Below are 13,863 nucleotides of genomic sequence, written 5' to 3'. Positions count from 1 at the left end.
GAATTTAGAACTGGGGACTGAAGAACTGAACTAGGGACTCACGGTGGATTCTACCTGCTTATTAAAACCTCCAAATGGCCCCCACCTCAGTCTGATAGTATCCCAGGCCTCTCACTAGGGCTGGTGAGGTCCCAAACAACCTGGGACTCAGTTCCTATTACATTCCCTGCCACCTGGGCTCCATTCCGTCCTGGGAACAAGCCGAGCTCACTCCCAGCTCAGGGAAGCATCCTTCAGAGCACTTTCTGCCCCAGATCTTCAGCATGGGCCTCATCCAATTTTTCAGGTCAGGCTCAGATGTCACCTCTAGGAGCCTTACGGGGACATCCCTGCCCTGTCTTTCTTTCTCCTATCAACTGGCTTTATTTCTACAGCGCACTCACCACTCTGAATTATCTTTCCATTCACAGATGCTCCTTGACTTACAATGGGTTTATGTCCCAATAAACCCATCATGAGTTGAAAATATTTTAAGTTGAAAATGCATTTAATACACTGAACCTACTGAGCATCATTGCTAACCCTAGTCTACCTTAAACATGCTCAGACACTTACATTAGCCTAGTTGTGCAAAGTCAACTACCACAAAGCTGCTTTATAATAAAGCGTTGGATATATCATGTGATTTATTGAATGTTGTACTGACAGTGGAAAACAGAGTGGTTGTATGGGTACCTGAGGTATGGATTCTACTGAATGTGTATTGCTTTCACACCACTAAAAACTCAAAAAAATCATAAGTTGAACCATTGTAAGTTGGGAGCCACTGTTATCTGTTAATTGCCTGTCCACTCCCACCAGAAACACCCCATTAGGCAGGGCCCTCCCCTGCCTTATTCACCCAGTATTCCAGCTCTCAGACATGCCTGGCCCAGAGCAGCTGCTCAGGGAGCAGTGTTAAGTGAGCACGAAGGTGCTGGTCTCTGCCAGACATGGGCATGATGGCTGATTCCAGCTGCTGGTAGCTGTGTGCCTCTCAGCGCCAGGGTCTGTGCATACACTGTCTCAGCCCAGCAATGTGCCTGCAAGGAAAGTGTCAATAGCCCACTTTGCAAATGAGGAAACTTAGGCTCAGAGAGGAAAGTTGACTTGCCCAAAGTCACACAGTGAGGGCCTGGCAAAGTCTGGATACAAACCCGATTCCCCTTCCTGCCATTTCCCGGAGAGAAGAGCTCTGAAGAACAGTACACAATAGAAAGTGAGAGAACTCCTTTGGAGAGACCTTCCCAGAGCCCCAAAGTGCCCAATACTGAGGACTGGGAGTCATGAGCTGGTGCCCGTGGTGGAGATGACCAGAGCACAACCATACCCGCTTACCCCTCTTCTGAGCACAAGCGACACCACCCTTCCCAGCCCCTTGCAGCGGGCAGGCCCAAGGCACTAGGCCTGGCCAATGAATGGTGAGCAGAAATGTGGCTATTGGTGAATCCACGAAGATCCTGGCAGGGAGCATGGACCACTTTATCTGGCCCATTTGAAGAGAGCCACATCAAGGCATGGACAGAGTGAACAGATCCCACAAGGATGGCTCAGCTCCCAGGGGCCAGTGTCAGTGGGGAGCCATTACCACCTCCACCCTGAGGGGCGGGGGAGGAGCAGTTGCCAAGCCTAGAGAGGGTACAAGCAGGAAATGTACACAATAAATTACACCAAAAATATCCCAGTGACAAAATGACACAGTGATGGGGCCAAAGCATGGAAAGATCTTGCGAAGTTATAGGCACCAGCTGCAAAATGCAAAAAAGCCTCCACCTTCAGCCGAGAGACACTCTGATTGTGCTCTTTTCCTTGCCTCTAATCCCTGCCAGTACCTCTTTGATAAAACCCAAGAAAGCCAAGGACCAAGGGAGCCTGTTGATTGGTCTATGTGGGGCAGCCTCCTGGCCACAGGGCAGCAGGGGAAGGGAGACAGCAGAACTGGAGAAAGAAACAATATAGCCTGAAGGATCACTTTCCAGCATGGAAACCTTGGTGACACACAGCTCCCTCTTGCTACCAGAGAAGCCACATGATCTGATGGCATCACAAGATGATGGAGGCTCCATGAGCCTCACCAACCTAGCACACAGGATCCCTCCTCCAACTACAGCCGGGCATGGTCTGACCATCATAGTGGGAACCAAAACAAAACTAAGCAAAAACAACAACGAGCTAAGGAGACACATCTGAGAGGTTATTACAAAGTAAAAAGCATCTTTGGGAAAACATTTAAAACTTGATGACTTGGAATCAGGAGGCGTAGCCAGGGCAGAGAGGCCTTGAAATTATGCAGTCCAAAAACACCCTGAAAGTCACCTTGGGAAGGCCTGTGGGACCAAGAATAAGAGGCCTTTCAAATGCATCAAATGGAAAGAGGCCAGATAAAGAACTGGCAAGACGCTTGATGATCACAGCTCTGAGATGAAAAAGATATCCAGAAGATCTGAGGAAGCCACAGCCCCAGTCCCAACTGAGGAGGACCCCAGGGAAATCCCCGCTCCCAAATGGTCTCTTGGAAGTAAGGGCACCAAAGGCACTGCTCTTGAAGGCAAATGTTCCAACTCCAGTTGACAAACTAGATGCAGACAAATTGCCAGGAACAGATGGCACCCGCCCAAGAATGCCGATGCCACTCAAAGGTGAAACTGCAGGGCTGTTGGCCAAAAATATGTGCATCTTTGAGGGGGTATGGAGATATGAACTGGGATCTGTGGATGTGATGTTTGGACTTTGGCAAATCTTTAAGCAAGCACCACCATTGTGAGTTCCCTCTCTTTCAGTCAACGTGACCATGGGGGCCAGCTTGTAGTAGGTCAAGATGCAGCTTAGAGACAAAGGAAGATCAGCTTCTTCTTTGAATGTGAGAATATTAAATGGTGGGGCTTCCCAGGATTCGGACCTGCCTGATAAGAAGTTTTCTGAAGGAGGGGACACACAGCTCCAAAGTTACAGATTCCAGCAGGTCCCTTCCAGGTGGCCGAGACAGAAACCTAATTCAGAGCAACTGAAGTAAAAAGGCAGCATTTATTGGCTCACATAACTGAAAAGTGCATGAGCAGAGCCGGGACCTGGGCCCTCACACACTGTCATCACGAATTTGTCTCCTGCCCTTCTCTCAGCTGTATGCTTCTCTGCACTGGCATCACCCTCGGGCAGGCCCTCCCCAGGTGGTGGCAAACCAGTCACCAGCTGCTCAGTCCCACATTCTGCCAGCCCTGCTTATCCCATACATACAGCCTCCTTTTGGTCAGGCGCTGTGGCTCATGCCTCTAATCCCAGCACATTGGGAGGTCAAGGCAGGAGGACCACTTGAGCCCAGGAGTTCAAGACCAGCCTGTAGCCCCAGCTACTGCAGATGCTGAAGCAGAGGGTCTCTTGAGCCCAGGAGGTTTTAGGCAGCAGTGAGCCATGACTGTGCCATTGCTCTCCAGCTTCTGTCTCAAAAAAGGAAGGAAGGAAGGAAGGAAGGAAGGAAGGAAGGAAGGAAGGAAGGAAGAGAGAGAGAGAGAAGAAAGAAAAGAAAGAGAGAGAAAGAGAGAGAAAGAAGAAAGAAAGAAAGAGAGAGAGAGAAAGAAAGGAAGGAAGGAAGGAAGGGAGAGAAAGAAAAGAAAGAAAGAGAGAGAAAGAGAAAGAGAGAGAAAGAAGAAAGAAAGAGAAAGAGAGAAAGAAGAAGGAAGGAAGGAAGGAAGGAAGAAAGAAAAAGGAAGAAAGGAGGGAAGGAAGGAGGGAAGGAAGGAAGGAAGGGAGGGAGGGAGGGAGGGAGGAAGGAAGGAAGGAAGGAAGAGAGAGAGAGAGAAAGAAAGAAAGAAAAGAAAGAAAGAAAGAGAAAGAAAAAAGAAAGAGAAAGAAAGAAAGAAAGAAAGAAAGAAAGAAAGAAAGAAAGAAAGAAAGAAAAGAAAGAAAGAAAAAAGGAAGAAAGGAGGGAAGGAAGGAGGGAAGGAAGGAGGGAAGGAAGGAAGGAAGGAAGGAAGGAAGGTAGGTTTGTTCCAACTATTGGTTCCAACTAAAGTCCCAGGGCTGACTCTCATTGGCTTAGCTTGTGTCACTTGCCATCCTAGAGCTAATCACCATGGCCAGGTGGCTATCCAGCACTCTAATTAGCTGGCTATGGATCTAATGCCCACCCATGGCAGTAGGACATAGAGTCAACCGCACCCAAACCACAAAGACTGAGAGTGGAAGAAGACAGGAACCCCAGGCAACACTAGACAGGTCAAAAATTTATTATGACCACAGCAAATTACACCAGAAACATCCCAATGACATAATGCCATAGTGATAGGGTAAGAGCATGGAAGGAACTCATGGGGTTATGTGTGTGGGTGAGAAATACAAAAAAAAAAAAGCTTCAGAAGGGGCAAGTGCAAGATTTAAACAAGGATGCCAGAGCTATTATTATGCTCTGTGATCCAGAAAGTGGCCTCAGTCTGCAAATCCTGCCCCTGAGATGGGGACTTCAAAGGCCATGGGCCAAGACAAGTTATTTCAACCCCAAGTAGGTGGGGCAATGCCAGGCATGTATTCTACCTCTGGAAATATTCGTTGACCATCCACAATCAAAAAAGCCTTGGGCTTGATGTTGGGGATTCAGGGATGAGCAAGGCATGCCCTTGCTCTCAAGCAGCTTAGGATCCAGCAGCAGGAGACAATCAAACATAGGGTAAAAAGGGCGCCCCAGAGGTGTGGAGGGCTCTGCAGCGGGGAGCGCTATGTGGGAGAAGAGTTGAGGTAAACAGGTTGACAAGGAAAGCATAAGTCAGATCAAGAGGGGCCCTAGTGGGTTTGGACTCGATGCTGCAGGTAACGGTGAGTCATCGAAGGCCTTTGAGCACAGGAGTGACCCAAGCAGGGTGACGCTTCACCGCCTTAATGGAGCCAGACAAAGGCCCAGTGGAGAGTCACAGAGAGGATCAAAGGCCTGGCAATAGGCCTAGAAGAGAGACGGCAGAGGGAAGGCTAGAAAGCTGGAGGTGGGGAGAGCCTTGATCAAAGTCAGGCAGGGGAGCACAGCGGCTTCCTGACGCTGGACCCAGGTGGGGACAGAGCGGCCCTGTGAAGTCAAAGAGAATGTTGCTTTGTTCAGCTCCCACTGGGAAAGGTGAGTGTTGCACAGATGCACCCCAATGTCATTTATATAACCGTGACCCCCTCAAGAGGGGGTGTAGGCTGGAAACTGGGACTAAGTCACTAACAAAGAGGTTTTGGTAGAGTCTTGAGTAACAGTCATAAAGGAAAGCAGAGGGCCACCTGGGTGTCTGGGGATGTTCCTTATTCATTAAACAGCCACTTCCTGAGGGCCTGTTTTGGGCCTGGCCCTTCTCTGGGCTCTGAGCCCAGAGACATGAAGCCAGCATGCCCCTGTCTTATTCTGTCATAGCGAAGCACCTGCTGAAAGCACCCTGTCCCTGGGTGTGTTTGCCCGAGCAGTGCCCACTTCTCCTACTAGAAGAGAAAGAAATTTGTGTATTTTCTCACCATGTATCCCCAGCAACAAGACGAGTCCCTGGCATACAGTAGATGCTCAGTATGTGTTTGTTAAGTAAAGGACTCCCTCCTCTTCAGTGAGTCCCATCCTCCAAGAGCTCACAATCTAGTAGGGAAGTCAGCCAAGAAAGCAACCTTAAGTGTGAAGCTTAGTGCTACAATGAAGGGGTCCACATGGGTGCATGGGTGGTTCCACATGGGTGGTTCCATCCTGTTTCCCAAATTAGATTTTTTTTATGCTCTAGCTGTGCCATGATGGTCAAAGCAAAGGTTTGCCAAGTGCACAGAGCAGACAAAGGCATTCCACCCAGAGCAAACAGCACGGGCAAAAGCTCAGAAACATGGTTGAGGTTGTGGCGTATCCAAGAACTGTAAATCATCTGGTGTTGATGGGGCACAAGTGGCTACTATGAGACTGCAGAAAGCAGTCAGAGTCTGATCACCAAGGGCCTTCAAGGCCAGTTTAAAGGGCTTGGACTTTATACTGAAGGCAATGGGAAGACATTAAAGGATTTTGTATTAGTCAGGATCCTTTTGGATCCCTAAAGTGGCTTTAAACAAGAAACAAAGAGAAGAGACAAAAGTAGAAGACCCCGAATGGAATCTCTCTTGCCCTCTCTGCTCACGTGCCCTCAACTGATCTCTGGGGCCAGAGGGACCAGATGTGCTGATCAGTCCAGCCCAGGTCATGTGATCCACCACCCATGGGTCCAAATGAAATACACAGGTGGGCTCCTCTGAAGCCGATGCCACATGAGGAAGGAGTTGGCCAAAAAGCTGTGACCATGGCGTGTTTTAAGGAGAGGAGTGATGCAGTCAGCTCCGTGTTTTAGAAAGCTCTGATTCTCCTACAGGTCTGGAAGCCAGTTAGAAAGTAAAGAAGAAGGTAAGAGCAGAGGCAGGAGCAGTGGTCCGAGGCTGGTGGTAAGAACAGGGCTGAGCCAAGCTGATTGGAAGTGCACAAAGGGCTGCCCCAGAGGGAATTTCTTATGTAAGTCCTTAGGGCACAGCTCTGAGCCCTGACCTACAGCTCCATCACTTTTGGTCACCTTGAGACCTAGAACACCCAGCCCCATCAAGGACCAGCCCATGGCGAGGTCACCATATAGGGTGCCCTAGCAAGATCACCCAAACTCTGGGACTAGTTGCCTTGAAGCTGCAGACCCAGGCTCGGCTTCTAGAAACCCCCAATCACCCTCAGGAAATGTGGCCACCTGGAGAGACACACCAAGTTCAGATGCTGTTGCTGCTGCTTCTTGGCTATGTTATCCTGGACAAGGGCTTAACCCCTCTGAGTCTTAATATCTCTCTCTGAATATAAAGTGGAGATAATGATATTTAAGGCAACAGAGGCGAGGGCCTGGGGATTAAATCAGATAAAGATGATGAATCACCTTCCCCCATGAGAGGCTCAGTCGATGAAAATCCCTTCCTCTTCTGCCCTTTAAGCTTTTCCCTGGCTTCATCTTCCCAAGACTTCCCCAATCCTTTTCTTGTTTGCCAAATAAAAGGGAGTTTTGTTTTATTTTGTTTTTTGCCAGGAAGAAACAACTGGAGGTTGAGTGGCCCAGAGCAGCCATTTTTAACTTTGTGGGTGGAAAATGCCTCCTGTTCTTGGGCCTGAAGTCTAAGTCCCCTCTGAACTTTCCTCAAACAGTTCCCATTTTGGAGGACACAAATATCCTAGGCCCTCATGTACAGGAGAGGAAGGGAGGAAGCCAAGAAAAGGGGTAAAAAGAAGAAGAATCATCTCCCCCATTTTCCTCTAAGCTTTAAATTCTTTTCTTTCTCATTCCAACTTAAATACATGCAGGGAGATTATGAGGCAGAGTTCTTTGACCAACAGGATCATAAAAGGAGGTTTTGTCTAGTGGTTACTCTGCCCTGAACTCCAGAAGAGAATGCTATGTCTTGCCTGGGTGTTGGAGAGAAAGAGGGAATTAATACTTGCTCAGGCTATGTTGCTGTTTCCTAAGCATCGTTTGATTAGAGCCACACAACCACCCTGAGAGGTAGAGATCACTCCCCCGTTTCACCAATGGGACACAGTCTCAGGGAAAAGCCACACACCATGGGAAGGGACAGAGGATTAGTTAGATTCAATTCCTTGTCTTTACGTGGCCAGTGCCCATGGCTGCCACCACCATGAAACCTCTGAGATGACTTGGATGGCCCCAGAGCTTTCGTGCATCAGGCGCAGGGGGTGCCAGCCACCCCTGCCCCTTCCCTGCTTTGAGCCTCCAATTCCATCTGGCTTGCAAGCTGTGTGTGTTTGATTCTCCTGCTCAGAGCTCCCTCTTCACTAAGACAGCACTTAACATGTTGTATGGTCATTGACTGTTTGCGGGCATCTGTCTCCCACTTGCTTCTGAGTGCTTCAAATCAGAGAGTCTCGGATCTGAAAGGATCTGGAGAGTGTGAACTGGTCCGTGTGTTAGCTCTCAGTGAAGTATTTGCATCTCTCACTGTGGAACGAAGTAGGGGAAGAGAAACTCTGAAACTTCTTGTACACCTTTGCCTAGGAGAGCTCCTGGGGTGCTGTAGGCTCTCCACGTATGTTAGATAAGAGAATGAGTGAGTGAAAAATGCCTGCTACATAGGGTTGTCATATGGCTTAGAGGGTTGACATCCATAATGTCCCTAAAACAATGCTTGGCACACTGGAGGTGTTTAGGACGTGTGGAGCTGGGCGCTGAGTTATACCTAAAAAAGAATGCTTACCTAGGGTGAGAAGCTTCATTAACTTGTTATGTGACCTTGGGAAAGTCCTTTCCCCTTTCTCACCCTCTGTTTCCCCATCTGTAAATTGAGGACATTGGGTTAGATGACCAGAAATTTCTCTTTTCATCACTGATTTCTTTAATGCATGCCTCATTGCCTCCCTTCATCCAACCCTCCCCCAACCGCATACTCACACGCACGCGCATGCACATACACACACACACATACACACTCGTCTATTAATCTCCAGTAGCATTCCTCTGCCCCTTGGCACTCTCTCTCTGTCTTTCATTTCCTCGACCAGAGGCCCCATAAGCTTATTAACCTCTGTTGTCCATGTTCAACCAATATCCTTGCTTTAACAAAACAGCAATAATGTCCTTTTGAATTCATTTTTATCAACAAGCAAGATCTGTTTTGTGGGCCAGAGTGTGCTGGTTCTAAATGGAAAGTAGAAGTCATTTCCAGCTCACTTACTCCATAAATGCAGGGGTTCTGCCGACTGCCTCTGCACCAAGATGGAAAGAACATCTATCTTCACAAATGTAGGCGACACCATAGAGGCAGTCGTTCAAGGGACAAGGGAAAAAGCTTTCCATTCCAAACGGAACAGGAAGGCTGGAAACTAAAAATTCCTCCTAGAACAGGAACAAAATCACACTCCAGGGTCACTTCCAACTTCACAATTCTTGACACTGAGATTCGTAGAATTTAAGATTCTAAAGTTGTGAGTGAATGTGTATAATTGGTTGATCTGAAGCTTCCATGAATCCTAAAGTATTCTATGGCTCCACGATCCAGTTTTTCTGTAAGATGAGGGTCCAGGATCCTATGATCCTCTGACTCTATTGACCCAGGGCAAGGGTTTTTCAACCAGTTGATGTGTCAGAAACACCTGCGGAGCTGGGCAAAAGATGCAAATTCCTCGGCTTCCGTGTCAGAGATTTTGGTTTGTGCCATGTGGGATGAAGCACAAGAATCTGCAATTTTTTAACAAGTCCCCCACTCCAGTGGTTCTGAGTAGGAGTGGGCTACTCTTTGACATATAGTGTTGTAGGGAGCCTATAATTCTGTGATTCTAAATGTGATTCTAAAATGGTCTTTTGTATGATTCTAGTATCCTGCAACTCTGTTATTCTATTTCCCTGTAGCTAAGGAGGATTCTAATGTGTAAAAATTGTCTTTCTGAGCATGGGTTTCACAGGTGGAGAGGAAAAGGGACCAAGCGTCCTGAGGGTGGACAGACACTCAGGAGGGGGACCCTCTCTAGAGCATGGAAAGCAAACTTTGATGCTACACTGATTGTGCCTGGGCAAGTCCAGAGCTGGGACTCAGAAATGAGGATGCTTGGCTGGGGTCATTGGCTGGCTCTAGGGAGAGGCCATCAGAGAAGAGTTCTTGATGGACGGGGATATCCAAACACATCTCAAAGAGTTGAAAGGACTGAGGTTGGAGGAGAGGAGACAGAAGTCATAAATGAGAGTTGGAAAAAGAACCAGAGGCAAGAGAGGAAATACTCTTCCTTTGATAGGATGGGGGCAAGGAGACTGCAGACTGATTTGCAGACATGAAAATGCAAGGCTTCAGGAAAGTACAGGATGAGGGGAGCTAACCATGTGGGGATATCCAGGGCTACAGTGTGGGCTGGGAGACGACTGCTTTGACATGCTAATGAGCGCCTGAATCTGGGAGGGTGGGACGGGATGAAGGCTGGCAGAGGACCTCTGAGGAGCTTCTGGGCAGATGCTGGGCTGGGAGAGAGGCTCTGAGTTAGGGGCAGGGCTTTGGGATAGGGAGGGGTTCCCCCAGGGAATTTCCACCTGGACTCCATGCACCACCAATGAGTCAGAGTTCATATGTTGAGCCTGGTACCCTCTTTCTGAGAAAAGTAAAGAATGAACCCAGGTATCATGGCTCCTGCCTGCAATCCCAGAGCTTTGGGAGGCTAAGACAGGATTGCTTGAGGCCAGGAGTTCAAGACTAGCCTGGGCAACATAGTGAGAACTTGTCTCCACAGAAAACAAAAAATAAAAATCAGCAGGCTTGGTGGTGCACCCCTGTAGTCCCAGCTACTCAAGAGGCTGAGATGGATCACTTGAGCTCAGGACTTCAGGGCTGCAGTGAGCTATGATTGTACCACTACACTCCAGGCTGGGCAACAGAGCAAGACCCTGTATCTAACAAAATAAAATAAGAATGAAAGGTGCTGGGGCTTCTGCAGCTTCCCAGGTGGGATAGAAGCCAGCAAGTTGGATTAATCAGGGTGCCTCTAGTGGGGGCAGAATAGACAAGGAGGGGTCAGTCACTATCTGTGACACATTTTGCCTGCATACCTGCCCAGTGGTAATGACACGCTCCTGGCTGCACACACACACCCTTACTGCCCTACACAATAGCAGTGACACATGTTCCAGCCCATTGTGGCACTCTCATATCTGCAGCCTTACCACTGATGGTTACACAGGACTACACCATTTCATACTGATGGTAACACCCTATCACCTGGGGCATTCCTGGCTGACAGCAACACGCAGACATACACCAATATACAGAAATGGTGACACGTCCCCAGAACCTTTGTGTCTGGCACAGTCTATGTAAATGGTGCCCTCTGTGGTTGTGCAGTACACAACCTGCACAGCTCCATGTGGTACTCTTGCCTTACAGCCAAATGCCCAGACAATGCCACTGACTTATTCTACTCTAATGATACTCCACGTAGGTCTATACCATCACACACCAACAACACACTGACATAGGAGTCACATCCCATCGGGAGGGAAACACCACCACACACTGCGAGTCACAGACCCATGCCTGCCCTGCCACACACTGATGATGACACACAGCGCCTGTGTCACTGCACATAAGTGCTGCCACTCTCCCACCTGCACAGTCCTGCACTGCTGGGCACTCAAATACACCATGGCACACTTATGGGTTTGCCTTCACACCATGCCATTCCATGTTGAAGGAGGTACACTAGGACCCTCACAGTGATGGCACCCGGCCATTGTCAGTGACAAGAGGGAAGGCACTCATCAGATGAGCAAGGTGGCCTAGAGCCCTTCTCTGTGTACCACCCCCGCAGTTCTGTTTCCTCGGGCACACAGCCAACCTCCCAAACCAAGACCAACTCTGCCCCTCCAGGCTCACGCTAGAATGACAGGATGTGAAGCCAGTGTCTGGAGCATTTGAATGTCTCCCTGCACCCACCAACGTAACTCCCAGCAAGCTCAGGACCAGCCAGCAAGCTCCAGATCAGAGCTGGTGCCTGGCATTTCCTAGACACCCCCTCACCTCCCACATGGCATCCAGGATGCCCTCTGGGCTGAGGCAATTGCAGGGAAGAAATGGGCTGACCTTTGGACAGGCGCCTTATGCAAGCTCTCTCACTGATCACCACGTTTATGGTCTGTGACAGTTGTCATTCCTCACACATTGTTCCTCGATCCTCACACAAAGTACTAACATTAGCTCTCTTGATTGGCTTCCTACTGAACATTCAAGGCATATACATAACATCTTACAAATCTGTTCAAATCTGAACCCCTCCTCCTGCCCCCAGGGCTCATAAATAAAAGTGGAAATTCAGCTCCAGCCAGGATAAGTCACCTGAAGCAGAGCCACCTCTATATTTTACCAGGTGACTCTTAGAAGCTGTCTACAGAGCAGGCTCGGCAAGAACCTGCGGCTGGGCCTGTTTGCACTCCCGCTGGATTAGAGATGCAGGAGATGAAGGAAATGCTGGCAACCCACATGACATGAGGACCCCGATCTGGGTGTGAATTCGTGGCAGGTTTTTTTTTTTTTTCTTTTAGTGAGAAACTGGAGAACAGGGAAGACTATAAATGCCAATGTAAAAAAATATCTGCAGAGCAAAAGTTACATTTCCATAGGCTGTGGGATGTGTCAGGAGAGAAGCAGCCCCACGTGCTGGAAGGACCACAGAACTCAGTGTCAGGCAAGCCTGGTCTGGAACCCTGGCTCTGCCAAAGATTCATTTTATCTCCCTGGGCCTCAACTTTCCCATCTTGAACATAAGCGCTTGTGTAAATTAAATGAGAAAATGTAAATTATATAAAGCACCAAAGTTAACACCTGAGACATAAAGGAAGCTCAAATATTCACTATTAGTAGTAGTATTTTAATCATTAGGAAAGGCTTATGATATTCAGCAACTTTTTCAATAATAATAGGGCCTTTGGGAAGTATGTCATGGCTGGTAACACTGAATAGAGAGCAGGTACTCATCTCTTCATCACCTTTAATGGCTAAAGTGTCATGATTTACCCCTTATTGTGCAACAAAATGAAGTCACCAAAACTTGGCTGAGCTGTCTTCCTATTCTCCAGTAAGATTTTCTGCAGTGAGACACAGTTCATGTCAGCTTAGGCAGTTTTTTATAGACTCAAAGATGCTTGGGTTCAAAGGGGGCTTTAGCCATCAGCTGGACCAGCCTCCCACCCACCTGCCATCTTCCAGAGATAGAGAACCTATAACCCCACACAGGGCAGTCTATCCTATGCCTGGACAGCTCCTATGGGGAGACGGTTCTTCCTCTCAGAGCTTCTGCCTGCTTCTTTTACCTTTCCCCCATTGCCCTAATTCTATCGCCAGCAATAGAAAAAGCAATAGTACTACTCTTCCCCTACAACAGTTATTCATCCATTCAAGCACTTCCTTAGCATGTACTTTGCCAGGCACATTACTAAGTGGGGGAATTATAAATTAAGCAGGAATTGCCAGCCCTTCAAGGGTTAATGCCCCCTCAGCATTCTTTCTTTCAGGTGAAAGATCCTCAGATCCTTCAACCTGCCCTCATTTGACCTGATTTCTAGGTGCCCACCACCAAACTAGCCCCTCCTCGAGCTTCACATACTCACGTTTGTCAAAGTCCATCTTAAAATGTGGTGTCCATAACTGAGCTCAGTATTTTCCTTAAGCCTCAACTGGATTTGTAGCCCAGCTCAGTTGATGTCCATGTCAAAAGCAATACCGATTGTGGAAAAACCCCAATTGTAACCAGAGTGCTGCCAGCCAGGTCCCATTTACTGAGCATGTTCTTGAAGCACATGAAGAAAGAGGGGACGGGGAGGACTGTACACTTGAAATGACATGATGTCAGATCTCCCTGCCCAGAATTCCCCTCAGGCATCAGTGGAAAGTCTAAGTCACTCTAATCAAAGAGCCTCCCTGCCACTGCCATCCCCCTCTTAGTATCTGCCCTGGGAAACGGAAGAAAAATAAAGAATAAGCATTCTATGCTGATGGCCCAACAGAGTGCTAAACATGGAACTCAGTCCTAAAGGAGGGGCCCTCCTTACACAAGCCTGTAAGGGGAGAACAGACATAGACTTCAGAAGGTGATTCTCCAGGTGACAAGGATGGGTTCACCAATGGCCTCTGACTTGTGGGGGGTCTCCTGCTTTAAGGCCTCTGCTGTGATCGTGTGTGAAGGGATAAGTTGCCCCTCATTGGAACAAAATCACATTTCTGCAGCTCTTGTTGCCCCTTCCTTGGAAGGAAGCCATCCCCTTAGAAGGAGAAGCCATCTTCACTCTGACATACCCTGATGGATGTGAAACTCCTGCAGATCTTTCAAAGGCCTTGTGCAAGGCCCCTCCTCTCTGAAGCCATTTTCCTACACATAGGGCTGGAGCAATTGGGAGCTGAAAG

At 48.3% G+C, this 13,863-nt stretch overlaps 1 protein-coding gene across 1 annotated transcript in view; it reads left to right on the top strand.

The window, feature by feature from the left end:
- Nucleotides 1-13,863, top strand: part of CPLX2 (complexin 2) — an 84,451-nt gene that overhangs the window by 60,986 nt on the left and 9,602 nt on the right. The gene's annotated exons all lie outside the window — the stretch shown is intronic.

The sequence above is a fragment of the Nomascus leucogenys genome, chromosome 2 (assembly GCF_006542625.1).
Source record: "Nomascus leucogenys isolate Asia chromosome 2, Asia_NLE_v1, whole genome shotgun sequence".
NCBI lineage: Eukaryota > Metazoa > Chordata > Mammalia > Primates > Hylobatidae > Nomascus > Nomascus leucogenys.
The sequence above is the reverse complement of the archived record's forward strand: the minus strand, read 5'-3'. Positions and strand labels throughout refer to the sequence as shown.